Source organism: Wyeomyia smithii, chromosome 2 (genome assembly GCF_029784165.1).
Source record: "Wyeomyia smithii strain HCP4-BCI-WySm-NY-G18 chromosome 2, ASM2978416v1, whole genome shotgun sequence".
In the NCBI taxonomy this organism is placed as follows: Eukaryota; Metazoa; Arthropoda; class Insecta; order Diptera; family Culicidae; genus Wyeomyia; species Wyeomyia smithii.
This window is the reverse complement of record NC_073695.1, coordinates 18811238-18825077: the sequence shown is the minus strand read 5'-3', so window position 1 is coordinate 18825077 and position 13840 is coordinate 18811238. Positions and strand designations below refer to the sequence as shown.

General features: G+C 39.0%; 1 protein-coding gene across 8 annotated transcripts in view; it reads left to right on the top strand.

Moving 5' to 3' along the window:
- Nucleotides 1–13840, top strand: part of LOC129721256 (diuretic hormone receptor-like) — a 157969-nt gene that overhangs the window by 69533 nt on the left and 74596 nt on the right. For 6 of the 8 annotated variants that reach the window (XR_008727373.1, XR_008727374.1, XM_055673600.1 and 3 more), the window contains exons 2-3: nt 10185–10974; nt 11032–11155. The gene's annotated coding sequence lies outside the window, so the exon portion shown is untranslated. The remainder of the gene's footprint in view (nt 1–10184; nt 10975–11031; nt 11156–13840) is intronic. The other 2 variants (XM_055673599.1, XM_055673598.1) reach the window with 2 other exon arrangements.

The window sequence follows — 13840 nt, the reverse complement described above, 5'->3', positions numbered from 1 at the left end:
ACCCTCATATTGTCCAATATGTCAAAATTTCCATATAAACTCTTCAATGGGAATATTGCGAGTATTGTGCCGTCCGGTTATTATTTGTTCCGTTCGATGGCACATGACCTGGCTAATCATCAATTTTTCTTTGCTGGGAATAATTATTGTCTTGCTGCGTAGGTTTTTTATTGCAAAGCATCATGAATTCCTCAAAACTCGTTCCTAGAAAGTTTTTCCATGCATTTTTCTAGTAGCAGTAGTTGTAATATTTAAATTAAAATCTTCATGAACATTGAAAATTCTTTCATACTTATCCTACTAATTTTTCCTGCTCCCTGAAAATGTGGATAATTAGTTTTTCAGTGTTTCTTTTTCGAAAATAATACGCATTTTTCCATCAAAACTCCCTAATCAATATGCAATAACCTGACGGAAAACAATATGGTTCGCAAATGGAATAAACTTCACTCGCTCAGTCTCAGTCCAAAATGCATATTTGTTCATAGACGAAATATTGTTAAAGTTTTCACATTCGTTACCGCTCCCCATGCGTTTCGCTGGTAACGGAAATAAATATTACTTTTCCGAAAGCCATACCACCGCAGCTATTGTTGCATCACATTGTTTTGAACGATTGCGATGCATCAGCCCAGACTGCAATAAATAACTGACTCGTATTTATGGCTACATGAAGAATCTGTTTTGCATTTCACAAACTGTGAACGAAGAGTTTTTTCATCGAAAAAAGCGCCACAATCGGTTTTCCATTCAGCGGCTTGGAAGTCAGCGAAAAACTTTGCCCCAGCTTAAACAGTTTGTCCGAATTAAAGTCATCTCCACAAGAAGCAACTCAATTTCCCATTTACTTGGCACTTTTTATCCCACCGTACTTTTATTTTAATCAATCCGGTCGAGCTCGGTTTCGTACTACACGACACCCGCACTCGGAACCCAGCCAGCAGCAACGGGGTTACAAGATCTGGGGATACATAATGATGAGGCTGATCGACTTTTAATTACACAGCGCCACAACCACAACAACAACAACAACAATCTGGACTGCCAGCCAATGAAGACGTAAACATCCGTTGCCTGTTGCGCCCGCTGGAGGTTAGCTCGTGTTCACCGCATGACAGATTTAGATGAAACTTTCTTTCTTTCTACGGATGCTGTTTTTCCGTTTGACACTTGATGTAAAAACAGCATTCTAATCGTTCCTTGATGAGCTTTTGTTACAGAATAACTTCAATCGATGGTTGCTATTGTTCTAGTTTGCCAACTTGGGCAGAGTCAAGCAGTCGGAAAATTAAAGCTCCTTTTTTCTGCTTCAGGGCAAGCTGTACTCAAAGCAATTTCGAGACCTGCGTAACTTATTCCAAGGACGTGACCAATCAATTATCGCTTGTTTACCGAACGGATCTCAAACCTGTCGAGGAATTACCGTGCCTATAGGAAAACCAGTGCGGCTAGACACAATGAAAGGACGTTCGAGTTAATAAAAAATATGTAAAAGAGTGTTTCAGTAAGTAATTACCGGGGAAAGCTTTGATGAATTGGTTTAATGTACCATGACCGGTCTTCCATTTTGCAGCTTGGTTACACTTCTCAGCCAGCTCCTATAGCAACTGTTTGAAGCGGTTAATTGATTTAATTATGTAGGATATCAAAAGTTTCACCGAGGACAGTTCACAAAATCATAGTGCCACCCTAGCCCCACTCTTCTTCATTGACAGCACAGCAACCAGCAGCAGCTTGACTGCTGAAACCTGGCAGCTGGATTCGGTAGCCCATGAAAAGCACAATGGAATGCATTGTAAAAGACAATCGCTCGTGGCCATAAAAACATCCCTTCCGGTATTCCAAAAAGCGGACCATCCAATATGGAACGTAATTCTCTGTTGCATGCAGCTATCGAACTGTTTTTTGAAATTGATCTGGCTAGGGGTGTCATCAGTTATCTGAGTGACTGTTCGATTGAACAATGAACATTCGTCGCAAATTAGAATAAAATCTGCTTTAAAGGGCAACTTTATCAGTACGAGTGGCTTCGGTCCTTCCATGAAACCGAAGACAAATTCACTCTCACTTACTATAATGGCTAATGTATCGTTTCCCCCCACAAAACACTAATTCATCAGAACAAAGAGCCCGCCATTGGAAGATGTTCCCCTGGAAGCGGAAACCACTATATGGGTCACCATCGAGACGAACATAGAGTAAACCATATGCGAGCACCTAGCAGCAAGCATACAGTAGTGAGGCTGTAATATGTGATTCACACATGCGGGTGCATGCCAGTGTCAACGGAAGCCATAAATCCTGCGAGCTGCACTCTGGTACAAGGGGAACACCATTCTTCGCAAACATAAAAACCACAGTCCGGAAAATCAAACACACGCTCCCCGAAACCAATTTAAAATATGTGCAAAAGCGAGCGTTGCGGTTTCCCAGCACACCACAAGACACTGCTCCTTTGCTTTGCAGAGTAATTTTAAGCCAAGTCCACAATTTCCATACAAATGGATGCAGAATGCTACATTCTGTTACAACGTCCGTCATTTCGCCTCTTTAGTGCTTTGATTTGCATATTATCAAACGGTTTTTTATCGTTCCAATTTGTTCTAATAGAAGATAACATTTTTCGAAACAAATGGTTATTTACTCACTTATCGAAGAAAGTGTAAAGCCAGTAACAGTTACAACAAACTTTACTTTTGAAAAAAAACATGTTAAGATTTTTTTTTAAATTATTACAAACTTGGACCGATTAAAAAATAGTTAAGCATCTGAACAGGGGCAGACGAAAACTCTTCAGTTTTCGTTTTAATCAAAAGTAGTGTTCTACATCGGACCGGGTAGAGTCCGGAAAGTCCGGTCGGAAGTGGGATCGGACCGAAATCATCAAAGTCCGAAGTCCGAATTTCAGACTGGACCGGAATGGATCTATCTGGACCGGGTTATGCTTTCGGGATCCGGAAAAGTCCGGTAAAATATCAAACTCAACGTGATTTATAGTTTTCTGAATATTTTAGTATTATAAAGTTCCTAACGAAAATGAAAATTCATATAGGGCATGGGACTACTTCAGCAGCCTTTTTTTTCCTGTCACCGTTTTGACTGGATTTTGTTAAGGGAGGTTGCAACTATTTGCAAGTGGTTTTTGGAGATTTTTTCAACAATTTTTTTTTTTTTTTTGACAATTTTTGCTTTTCAGAATCAACGAGCATTCGAAAAATTTGGAGAAATCAACTGAAATGAAAAGATGATAATCTATTCTATTGAAGTTATGCATGACATAAGCATTACCGACCGCACAGGTCGTAATTGCGCCTCGGTGATTGATCTGAGCTATTGAGGTTGCACAGAGAAACACATAGCTTTTTCGGATATTACACTACCTTCAAAGTGCAACGATTCAGTAACTCTACCTTCATAAAGATCAATAACGGTGCCGGCCACGTCCTTCCAGTCGTTGATTAGTCCGACACACGTTGTGATAAGACCCATTCTGTTAACCTCTGCATCTCCACGAATGTCACGTGAAAGATATTTGCGCTAGTATGATGGGGTAGGATACTATCAGGATTTCCCGTGGTAGGTGATGTGATCAGATAGATATTTCTTAATCTCGCGCGAGGGAGGTAAATTTAAAATGATATAGTAAATCTTAACTGAAACATGTACATAGAAGCTGTCAAGTTTCACAAATTCATAGCATTGTTCCATAAACGATAATATAATATTCGCCAAGTTGCTGAAATTACCTTTTTTTTCTCATAAATATAATGATTGAAAAGAAATACGATTTTATTTTTCTCGCTGACTTTATTCTGATCTCTCGAGATAGCTGTCACATACATTGTAGCCATTTCGCCTTGTGCACACTAGAGATGATCGGGTATGGGAAATTTGTTACCCGTACCCGACCCGCACCCGACTTATCGAGAATTTTCAAGCCCGTACCCGACCCGAACCCGAAGTCGGGTTTGTTTAAAATACCCGTACCCGACCCGAACCCGAAATTTTTTTTTCCAACTACCCGTACCCGACCCGTCCAGGATTTTTTTTATTTTTATTTATTTATTTTTTATTTTTTCAAAATACCTGGTTACCTCGCACATTTTATGCACTGATTGTCATATGTAGTTTCTCGAGATGAAGGCCGAAGTTAGGCTAGAACCGATTGTTCATGTGAACGAGAGTTATTGAACCCAGAGTTCCAGGCGACATATTGGTCCTTGAATCCAGCGTAGCACCTGTCACTGAAAACGTCCGCTCGTCTGATGTTGAAAAATTTGACCATATTTATCACGCAGCAAAATAGCTATTCATAACTGTGTACGGAGAATGTGGGTTCCATTTTTCGTGTTAGTTACCTCATATAAAAATTGATCAAGGATTTCAATTATTTATTTCGTAAGTATACGTATGATTCATATAAAATGCTGGAAATTTTTATTTTGTTTTCGAGAGATCATTTTTTTGAAAGGTTCTTAATAACTTTATAATTAACTAGATCGAAACAACTAGAAGATCAGGATAAATTAACCTATAGTGGACCCCTTTATTTTATTAATTTATGTTTGTGATGCAGACTGGCTGGACAAGATGTTTCCAGATGGAAGTTTTCTGAAAATCACTCGAGTTTTCACATACAATGAATTAATCTGGCGGGTGGTCCACTATAGGGAAGGGATTCACTACATGTTAATTTACCCTATTAGAACAACACGGAGAATGATGAGAAATGCATGTCTGGTAGAGTTTAAAATAAACGACGGGTTTTATGTGCACATCGTAGCAACCTGGAATCTAAACTTCGGTATAACACAGATATTTCTGTACATGCGGCATCCCTGATCATAGTGCAAACCAAGACCTGGGAGGAAGAAACGAATACTACACTAAAAATCGGTCGAAACAGATGAAACGGACATTTGTCGTTTTTTGATAGCGTGTAACTATCTTCCTGCTGTAACCCGAGCATGACTCGAACTAAGTTTTTAGTAACATCATGAATACTAAATGTGCAAATTTGTCTGTAAAACACAGATTTGTCTAGTCAGTTTCTTCAGATTTTTAAGTTTATATATATTTACGCAGACTTTTTCTTGTTCACACATTTATTTGACACGATTTCGCAGACTTGCGCAGTGTTGCTATAATTTTACAATTTTATACCTCACCATTTTGTGAAACGAAAATCAACATTCAACCGTGATGAAGTGTATAGTTCGAAATTGTTACCAAATGACAGTTTTTTTGATACCCGAGTAATAATTACGGAGGAGGTTTTCCACATATTACACGTTTTAACCACAGAAATGCCTTAAAAAACTCGGCAAGCTTTCAATGGGTATGGGTAACCACACTGAATACAAAAAAAATGCTTGCGTTGAATATTTTATCAAGTAAAGCGATTCCTTCATGTTATTACAAGACCTGCTACTAAAAGATGATTTTTTCTCCTGGTTCAAATTGACAACTCATTCTGATTCATTTGACTTTCCCACAGCTTCGTATCCGTTTCTCCCTCCCAGACCAAGACTATGCTAAAACACTTAGGCTTGAAAAGTTAATATATAAATTTTCATAATGCATGAAAATCGAATTACCCGTACCCGACCCGAACCCGATCAGTTGAGAATTTTTCAAACCCGTACCCGACCCGAACCCGAAAAATATTTTTTGGCGTTACCCGAAACTCGACACGAACCCATCGGGTACGGGTATCGGGTAAAAATACCCGTACCCGACCATCTCTAGTGGACACGCGGACATATAATAACAAAGCGGTTATCATATTTGTTGACCCAAGAATGAATATTCCTGAGGAAATTTTAAGTTTTGGCAACATTCATGCGTTCAAAACCTGAAAATTGCATAAAAAGCATATAAGCATTGAGGTGGGTCAAGGTGATCGGTTATCCAGAACCAAGTTTTTTTTATTTCTTTTAGGGTCCAAAATAATCCTTAACTTATCGGAAGTCGATTGGTTTTGTCTCCGCCTGGCGCATTGCGTTTCAAATTTGTATGAAAATTTGTATAGGAAAACCTACTTTTTTGCATTTCCCTTTCTGGTAGCTCAGTTGTGCTTTGTGCATGCACTAAATAAAGTTGAAGTATAATTTTTTAGATGCTTAACAACTTTGCATAAGACACGAAGGACCTGGGATGTCTCTAGAAAAAGCTATATCTATTCTAAGTTGAGTATGTCGAATAAAATTCCAAAAATCATTTTTTCTGCCAACACCACCAGCGTACCAGCGTGTAGGATTTTTATCAGAAGTAACCTGTCGTATCGAGTTTATACACTTAGCTGGACTAAGCAAACAAATTCTGAACAATAAACAGAACACAGGTAGGATCTACAACATGTTGAAGAGGTTATTAATGATAGAAATCTGATTGACGGCGATACACTGGTATTGTTGGCAAAAAAACATGATTTTCAGCATTTAGTTCGACATACTCAACTTTGAACAGCTATAGAATTTTAATGGACATCGTAGCTCCTTAGTGTCTTCGGCAAAGTTGATAAGCATCAAAAAACCTACCCCTTCTGAAGTTTTAAAATGTGTGATTTAGGCCATTTTGAGCTCTCTAGAATGAAAAATGCAAAAAGGAGGTTTTTCCATACAAATCTTCACCCAATTTAAAATACAAAGCGCCAAGCGGAGACAAAACCAATCGACTCACGATAAATGTAGGATTGTTTGGGATCCCAATTGGCACAAAAAAAAACTTGGTTCTGGTTTCATTTCTTTCATATATCGACATCCCACTCTAATAGGCATAAGCAGTAATAAAATATTTCCATTTGCATAATTGCCTAATGCCGAAGCGATCATTATTAGTTCCATAGTTCCAACCATGTATCACAATAATCTTCGAACATTTAAAATAATTATCGAAAATTTGTCTGGGTGCAACGAAACTTTTTCAAAAGCGAGTGTAATCATAAAAGTAGAACCCGTAACAAAGTAAAATCACCGGATGTATTTTTTATATTAATTCAAAGCCGTTTCTGTGGCAACAATAGTTGCTCGGATTCTATTTCTCAGTGTGTTGTCGGTGACGTGATTGATGTATATTGGGCAGCAGAGAAACAGAGAAACAATTACTTCACTCCTCTACCACACTACACTACGTTGCGATAAACTCTCAGAGATATTAAATTTTGGCTCTCTGCATGTACACTGCCGTGCTTTAGAATGATCACCAGCACAGCATTGCACTCTTACGACAGACATTTTCAAAGCGGTATTCTCACTTGCAAATCGAGCATTTACTTCAAATACACTTAATTTAGCACAGGATATGTTTAACCTTGATTAAAACACGAGTTTAGCTTTTTTTCACACACTATATACCATAATAAAACACGATAATTGCGGAAGCAAAAGGCAAATTTGCTACACTAGACGAGCTTTCAGTCTCTCCTCGATAAACAAAAATCTATTGAAGTTATTGAAAAAGTCCTACATACACGTTATTGGTATGTTATAACCTCAAAAAAAGGTGACTCCCAGTCGGAAGTAGAGTTGTACATTAACCCACGGCAGGGCGAATCAGTTCGCACCGCTGGTCGCGTCCACCATGGCTAGGGCCAAAGAGAACAAAGTTGCTCTCCCTCGACCTATCCATTCTGCCAGTCAAGTAGAAAAAAGTACAAGCAAAATATCCCCAATACTAATTCGTATCTTTTGGTGCGTCTCTTCTCTGAACTATGGTGTTGGTGCGCATGGGTGAAACACAATCTTCCTGCACTCACACAAACTCATAGTAAGCGCTAGCGAGAAACGCATTTCGCCAACAAAAAAGAGGATTTTAGCATTGGCATCACTTTCACCGGTACTACGAAACTGTTTAAGTTCGTAGAAGCTTTTCCTCCACCCGTTGCACTCATTAAAATATGATTCCGGGAACGCTAAGTGAAATGCGATTTTGCTGATTACACTGTACAGCAATCAAGAACTCAATTAATCGGCGCAGAGCAATCGGAAAAATTAACCGCACAGCCTAACAAAGCCTAACAAACCGTGTAAAAAGTGACTTAAGTGTAAATAGTGGAGTGAAAAAAGGACTTATAAAAGCCAGCGAGAAACGCCTCATAAAATGTATATAACTATTTAAGAGTGCCATTTAGGTTATAAACCTTTATCGAGCATTAGAAACTGGCCATTGCTTGCATTGAAAAAATTCCTGGACATACATGTCAGGAAGCGACAGTCCCGTCCACTGGTCTCGGAGCTACATGCAATAACGCAGCGGCAGCAGCAGAATAAGATGGTCAAGTCAATTTTTACGGCGAATCGCATTATGGCGGTGGTGATGGACGGCGAGACCTCTCTCACCCTGGATGGCAACGACTGGCAGGGCGCTTTGTATTTTACATCCCCCACTAAAGAAGTGAACAAAAGAAGAGGTGAAGTTCATTTCACTCACCGAGTTCCCCAACCTGACAATCAGCGAGTAGGGGATGTCAAGACCGCTTTTCGGGAAAATTTATAGTACGAAGTGCCTGCCATTCTGAAATAAGATTATTTCAACGTAAGATTAATTCATTTGAAATCTGTTCAACGTAATATAAAGAATATAGTGATACTCAAAGATACAATAACAACAAATTTAACATGATCTTCCTCCTTTTCAGGGAGAGGATCGTATTTTTGGGCAGGACTGGTCAAAATAAAAAAAAGTCGCTTAAGCTGAGACTGAATCTTCGATACAGTTAATACTTTCAAAATGTATTATGCATTTGAAATTATTTGCGAAATTTTATTATAAGCAATCAACGATGGTTAAAGTCGTATCAGATTATCATGAGAGAATCCTATTGGATCCGATCACGCATAATACGCGATGTTTTGTATCGTCTCTCGAGAAGAAAACCTATGTGACCCTATGTTCGAAAACAAAATTAATCAAAAGTCCATATTCACTCTAATTTCGACAAAAACAAAAACTCTCAAAGAAGTCAAGAAGAGTTTCACAACAAAACATGTTTTGCATTTTTTTTTAATTAATCAAACTGTTCCTAAAATGCATATGAGACTTCATTATTTATTTTCATAAAAATAACGCTTGCTCAAAAAAACTGTCAATTTTCGTTCGCGGACTTCGGACCGAACCCGAAGCGAGCCAATCGACTCGGCCAAAAATGAACCGGAACGAGCTTGTTCCGATTCTCTACCGGACCGGGCCGAAGCCCGGAACCAACTTTTCATTCCAATATTGAGCGCATTGTACAATTAAGAGCATTTTCAATAGACTCGATAAGCAGTCTGAAAAGAGATGGTCATTTAAAACTGCTGAACAGTCAAATTATTTATTTCTCGAAATTATTGTTGTGGCTTGAATTTGATTTTTTTTTTCATTTTTTGCTGAGTCATTTGACGCCCTTCGATGAATAGTCATTCAGGCTTCACCTTCGCCTTTATCGGCCTCTGCAACTGGATACAATTAGAACCACCGACTGAAAGCTGTCGTCAACTATTGAGGTTGACCTAAAAGGCAACAGGTTGAACTGAAATTTTGATAAAATATCTCGAGAAACGCGAACGATAGTAGAAAGATTCCAGAATATCCAATATGATAGAAAAAACAAACTTACTCCAGTCTCAGTTTCTGCGCGATAAAAGTTTCACCTGTTTTCCAGCTGTTTGTTTCCAAAAATACTCACTTCCCCCATAAAAGTTACCCACATGTAGCGCAAGTACCGAAACTTCCCACTCTGCAGAATGCTGAGTGCGTGGAATAAGATGCTCCGAACGCTCTCCATTATGTTTATACAGAGACTAAACAGACACTCGAAACGTTCCATCCCCGACTGTTTTCTTTTTGTTTATCAAAGTAGGACATAAAGAACCCCCCTCCCAGAGATGGCTGACCATTTGTGATATTCTGTGGAAGCATCAAGCACTGGGTAGCATAAGTTGTTGATGCTGACTGTCGGGTCACAAATGATTTTGATTGTCTGTGCTTCCTCCCACGTGCTTGATTGCGCTGAAAAATCGCCTCTTCAGATAGGATAAAGTATTTTAACAAAAAACTTATTAATATAAAACATTTTTAAACTTATGTCCATGGTAATTTCAGTAACTATTTTTATTTGTTTCGTCTTCATACAATCGTTGCGATCCTTACCAACCACAGAACAGAGCTGTTAACAAATTTAGTTTTTTTATGTACACTTTCAGCGACAAAAAATACTCCAACGTTAGCCAGCATCCCCAGCGGAAGCTTGACAGTGAGTCGTAATCTCTTCCTGCCCAAGGAGCAACACGAATCAACAGCCAGCACCAGCTATTCAACAAACCACGAAGAATAAAAACGTAACTGCGCGGAAAAGTGCATCGTTAATAGCGGTGAAAATCTCGCTTTCTTTTTGTCTAGTTTTTAGCTCCGAAAATGCGGTCGCCGGGAGCCATCCAGCGAACCATAAACTAAACTGCAGCAGTGCTCACCTGGCGACCGGTGGCCGGAATGAATTGTTCGGAAAAAGCGACGGAAATAGTTTATGTTTTAGTCAGCGACGCCATCGCTTATTGCCTTGACGCCCGAACAGAACAGGTTTGCGGTCTTTTTTTTTCTGTTACTCCACAAAAGTTATTTCCTGCATCCGCAATTGTAGATTGTTGAAAGGAAAGCAACTCTAGTATAATTACACTTTTAAAACGGTGCAACTTTTTATTCTTTTCAATTTGAAGTAAAATATGAGACACATAAAGGACAAAGTGCGGGGCCGAGTGAACTTCAAATAAAGTACATACAAAAGTTGGAAAGCGCTATTTTTAGAGCGCTTCAGAGTGTTTGGAACAATCGCAGTTTTTCAACATCAGAGAATCGACCGAAACGTAGCGCAACACGTTGGTCATAGTGGCGGACTACGAGGATTTCAGCTCCTTTCCGCCCGATCTCTTCGAAGCGTTCGAGAATAGCACCGAGCTAGAATGTCTGCTGCAGGCCCACCTGGATGCACAATCCGCGGTAAGATTCCACCGAACTGTACGAATTGTCATCTGCTCTAATTCGATCCTCCAACAGACTCCATTCGATGGCTGTCCGGTGGACTTTGACCGGATCCTGTGCTGGCCAAAAACACCACGTGCCACCTGGGCGGTGCTTCCATGCTTCGAAGAGTTCAAGGGTATCCATTATGATCCCACACGTGAGTAGTCTTATTTAATTATCAAGGTCATTTTTATTGATTTTACATGATTCAAAACTCAAATTGAATTCTATATTTTTTGTTGCTGATTTTGCTACTAGTCTAAAATGATACTGAATCAAAAATTTCGACATGTCTCGTGAAATCACGTTCGCAACTGTAAATGTAAAGCTTTCGGGTCAAGTGAGGGTAATATTAAAATAGAACCAGTACAAAAAAAACAGTTGTGGCATCGGGTACGCATTGAAGAGCAAATATACCCAAATACCCATCCATCAACAGGGTAAATAAAGAGCAAAAAATATATTGCTTCGCAATTTGTTTGCAGATTTCATTCAGTTTTCCACTCTTCTGAACTACAGTCGGGACTAATGTATTGAACTTCTGCATTTTGTATGGCACTGTTAACAGTAATAAAACATGCATAGTAAATCATCGATTTGCATTTCCTGAGCCCAACAATAAGAAAACATTTCACTCGATGCTGGAGCAGCACAGTGTTACATTGTAAAGAGAGATTTTCAAGCTGGAAAGAGTGTTACACTTAATTGGAAATCGAATCCGTTACTCGTCAGTCAGCGGCAGCGCAGCCACTGGTAATATTGAACATAGTAAAATAATGTTGTGATTGGTTTTTTGCAACTTTGTTAATAATGGTGAGTGCAAAATATAAAGAAATTGTAAACAGTGCCGATGGCAATGCAATGTTTTGAAACCAACTAACTACTGAGTGGGTACGATCCAATGTTTTAGTAATATGAATAACATCAACAAAATTGATTCGTGATGCATAATTTAATTTCTGATATAAAATTTTGGTTTCGTAGGTGTACGATGACTAGCAATATTAACCAGCTGGTGGTGGTTTGATTTTTGCATATAGTATACAAGTTTTGTCACAATAGTATTAAATATGCATAATTCGAATTTGCGATTTGTTCGCATACATTGGAGAAAATTATAATTTACAAAGCAATTGATGTTTGCGTGGCGGTCAAATGTCAATAACCCCTTCAAAGGACAAATCGTATACAATTATTATATGCACTCTAAACGTATTGGCATACTGAAACCCAGTCGAAAGCTCTTGCTGTGATTCTGACAACTGAAGGGCTTGAAATTGATACAAACGCTTTTCATTTCAAAGAGGAGATTATCACCATCACTCTCACATGACGATTCTCAATTGAAAATGACAATTAGCGCTGATGGAGACAGAAAGCTTCCATACACGCATATATATGGAGGAAATATTGATCGGAACTTGCGTACGTATTTATTGGATGCCACTGCCGTTCTAACTACGGCTTGCGGTATAAAAAACTACCATCAAACGACGCGATGCGGTTATAATTTCAATTGAGACGCTGAAGAAAAGGAAAGAGTCTCTCTCTCCGTCACTCTCTCCGTCGATTGAAATAGTCATTAGGGTGAAACGGGACGTGGTCGCGATCAACTCGAATTTTGCAATCTAATTTTCTCTTGATTTATGAAGACTACGTACATGAAACTTTTGATAATTGTTTTCACAACTGTTGCATGCCAGAAGTAGCAATATGAGTGCTGTTTATTTAGTGGAAGCCGATTTTTTTACGCTCAAACTACAAAAGTAAAAAAAAACTCTAACCTCAAAATTGTATAGGAGAAGACCACAATCCTGTTTCACCTTAGTTTCATTTGAAACGATCCGATGAACAACAGACGAGAAAGAGAGAAAGAAGTGATTCGTTGACAGTAGCCAAAAGGAATCAAGTGAAAATGAAACTGTTCGAATCGAAATGACAGCGTGAGTATATCAGTTTCATTGTTTTGTTTCGAAAATGTAGAGCCCTGATCGGACTACTTCGGCCAGGCTTCTTCCGTTCTCTTGATTTTTGCCCAAATTTCCTTTCCTACCTGCCAAACCCCTTGGAGAACTAGACTTTCTCTCACACAGAGTGAGTAATTATCCACATTTAGGCGTAGAGTATTTCAGTCGCAGAGTTCCTTTTCACTCCTTATCATCACGTGTTAGGGATAAACATTTATTTACTCTCTCAGTTTAAGAGGGAGTAGTTTTCGTTAGCTTCTCCTTTACTAGAAGAGAAGTTGGCCAAATATCAAAACATTTAGGTTCACATTGAAGCCACATCCTAACCGTTTTCGAATTTAATATTTTAGATTTAATATTATAGATTCACAACTCACCATGGGTGCGTATTCTGCAGAAAGTTCGATTCTATACTGTTTTTGCCGCACCCCAGGGCGATGAGAACGGTAACGCAATGCTCAGTTGGTCGCCGAGCAATTTATATCATTTTTCTTGCGTGCGCGGATGAGCAATTTACAAGAGTTTCACTGGATTTTTGCTCTGTCAAATTGGGAGCGTTTTTCGTCAGACAAACTATTACTCTGCGCTCTCTCTACAGCAGATGGTGTGATGCACATTGAATGTAAGCTCGCAGTTGTTAAGAGGGAAAAAACTCTTTCTGTTGAAGATGAAGATGAGCAAAACAAAGCCTGCTTCGGCAGCGGTTTGTTTCGACTGGTTTTGCATAAGACTGCTGTAAAAATCTTACCAAAGCAGTCCAATACCCTACACGTGCCAGTATACGACACTTCACCCCACTATCGGCTGTCGGTGCATGAAGCAAAACCGGGTAGATGAAGAAAGCATTTTTGTTTTCGAACACAGTTTTTTAGACA